The following is a 3,286-nucleotide window of genomic DNA, read 5'->3' as shown; positions in this document are numbered from 1 at the left end:
ATCACTACCATGATCAGCATCAGAGTATGCATGCAACTCCAAGAAAGAGGTGGATGAAAGTAAAAGACTCTAAAAAACTGTAACCCGGAGATATCATAAAATACAAAGAATAGCTGCCTAGTGAACAATAGTAGGAGAAGCAACAAACTGACTAACAACATGAACAACATATGCAATATCTGAATGAGTAATTGTGAGATATACCATCAGAAGATATAAAGTAAGATCTATCAAAGGCAAACCATCATAAGAAGAGTACTTTGCTTTTACCGATGGAATCCCTAACGAACATGTCTCGTCGATAAGTCCGCCTGTGAATGTGTCGCATCACTATACACAGATCTTGGTTTGAATCCCTCAGTCAGTCCGTCGGTAAAATCGTTCAAAAAAAATCCATATCATCACACCATTACAACTTTTAAAAAATCTAATACGGTCGGTATATAATGACAAAATTATTTTGTCGATATATACCGACTATATTGCTAACGAATTCTATGTCGTTAGTAATTATTACCTACAACAAAGGTTTGTCGGTATCTGTCCCATGTATGCGGTGTCACGGTGATCGTCCACCATCTAGGAGAAAATGAAAATGGATGTATTTCTGGCAAAATATAAAGAGACAAGGAATTTTCGTGTCTCTTATTAGTGAAAAATTTGATTGGGAGTCGCCACCTAGTATTCTGGTTACTGAGAATTCTAATTGGTCTCAGAGATCAGGTACGGAAACTAGTTGCGTAAAGAAAAGGTATTAGCACCTTAAATACGCCCTATCTAAGGTAGGTTGCATTATTTTATCTATTAAAATCCAAAGTCGTGTTATGATTTATAATTATTTATCCGTCTAAGGTTCAAGACAAACCCTCCTTAATAAGAAGGTTCTTATCTTTAAATGCAGTTAAACCTAACTATTTTATTGTTCAAAAAAATTAAATATTTGGAATACCCATTACGTGTAATGTCATACCTCAGATACTAAGCGACAAAAAAAAAAAAAATTTTATTATTTTTGGAATTTTGGTCAATGTTCTCTTGACTTTATTTAATTGGTTATTAAAGCCAAAATACATGTTAAAATATTGTTTTTGGTATATGAAAAATACATTATGATTTTTTAGCTTTGAGACACTTGGCCGTATGAAAAAAAATATTTTTTTTCTTTTTTTTAATTTTTTTGTATTTTTAAAAGTTTTGACGAAAACCGGATATTTTCATACTAGGTTTGTGTTTTTTTTTGTATATTTATTTAGAACGGGCCAGCACGGCCGAGCATAAAAAATGATGGGCCAGCACCAGCTGGACATGAAATGGGCCAGCTCCGGCCCAACAGAAATTAAAACAGGCTAGCACCAGCCTAGAACAAAATGAAACGGGCCAGATCGGCCCGACATAAAATAAAACGAGCCTACATTGGCCCAGTATGCAAAATGGGTCAAGGCTGGCTCATTATACCATCATTGGTTGCAGAACATGAATCACGTTCTGCATGCTAATGGAAGAAAAATGATGGATGGAGTAGAGAAGGAAAGAGACATACCTGGCATGAAAGGTGGCAGTTGTTGTCGTCTATGATGGCTGGAGATGGCAAAGACAGTGCCAGCGATGATGATTTTCACTGGTTCTTCCTTTGCTTTGCCTATCTCTCTCTATTTGCCATTTTTTTTCCCTTCTGTTCTTCTTTCTCTTTTTGTTTTTTTTTCTTTTTTGTTATGTCCTTCTCTCTCCTCTTCTTCCTCTTGGTCTTGGTCTCTCTCCTCTCTTTTTTCTCGATTTTTTCAGTCCCCCTCCCCTGTTTTTGTAGGAAAAAACAGGGGAGGGAAACATGATTGGGGCGGCTACTGTGCTACCACCTCTTCAACACATGGAAATGGTGGCAAGTCAGCATCTTTTTTAAGTTATCGGGAGGAGGGAAGTCGGTGAGAAACAGAGGAGAAAAACAACATTTTCTTCTTCGATTCTCTGTGTGTCAAGGGGAAAAAGATGATGGTGTCGTTCAAAACAACACCATTTTGGACCTTCTCTCTCTCACTCTTTTTTTTTAAACATTGCATGAAACGATGCCGTTTTAGTCAAAACACGTCGTTTCATTTAAATGCAAAGGCAACAAAAACATGTTAAATTTCACTTTGGTCCTAAATTTATAATTTGCTCAATCAAGTCTGGAATTACAATTTTAATTTTAAAATCAATACAATTGCACCCCTGTCAAAATCCAACAGCAACCCTGAAATTGGCTGTCTTTTTCACTTTGATCCTTGCTCTTGATATTATGCAATTTAACCCTCCATTGAGCAATAAACTTCTAATTTCTTCAATTATGCCCTTGACCAATTTTAATTCCAACCCTTCTACTTACACGCCTTTTTCATTTTGATCCTTGATTTCGGATTTCTTCAATTAAGTCTGTAATTGGCCATCAAACTTTAATATTTATGCAATTAAGCCCCTGATTTGACCAAATGGACTTCCAAAAATTATAATTTGACCCCAAAACTTTAATTTCTTCCAATTAAAGCCTAAATTGACTCCAAAATCAATTTTTCTTGCAATAAAACTCTCCATAAATCCAATTAATCCTTTAATAAAATTTAATTGAGTCCATAAACATCTAATTTTAGACTTTTCTTGCTCAAATTGAATTTTCTTTATTAAAAGGGCTATCATTAGTCAATAAAATACTGTTAAATTTTAATCTTTGTTTTCTAACCTCCTCAACCAATTTTTACCTATTTTTTGGTACACTAATATCCTTTTTTCACTGTTTATATTTTTTGATAATATGTTTTTAATTTTTTTATATTTTCTTATTTTTTTATATTTTTTGATAATATTGTTAAATGGGTCATGACAGTATATACCAACAAAATTATGTCCATTGGTAAAAATTATGAACAAAAAAAATTTATAGGTAATTCCATTGGTTTTCGCTGATTTTTTGGTACTATCTGTGATCTAGATCATAAGTTTGACAAGTTAAGTCATAAAGCATATATCAATTCAATATGTTACTGTCTTAATATTAAAAAAATATTATCTTGAAATTTTTAAAAACCAAACCATGTTTTTTATTGGTATCTTGAGTTGTCTTTAAACAGGTTAAGTCGATACGATCATATCAAGACATCTTTTATACGAGTTAACTTTAAATTCAAGCCAAACAAGAAGTTAAGTTGAGGGATTTAAAGGTTGACCCATGAGGTCAAGCCTTTTATTATTCATTAAATTCCATCTTTCAATTTTTTTTTCTTTCGATTAAATCCTTTTGACTTTTTAAGCCTTTTAT

The sequence above is a fragment of the Populus euphratica genome, unplaced genomic scaffold, assembly GCF_000495115.2.
Source record: "Populus euphratica unplaced genomic scaffold, PopEup_1.0 scaffold156.1, whole genome shotgun sequence".
NCBI lineage: Eukaryota > Viridiplantae > Streptophyta > Magnoliopsida > Malpighiales > Salicaceae > Populus > Populus euphratica.
Note: the sequence above shows the minus strand (reverse complement) of the source record.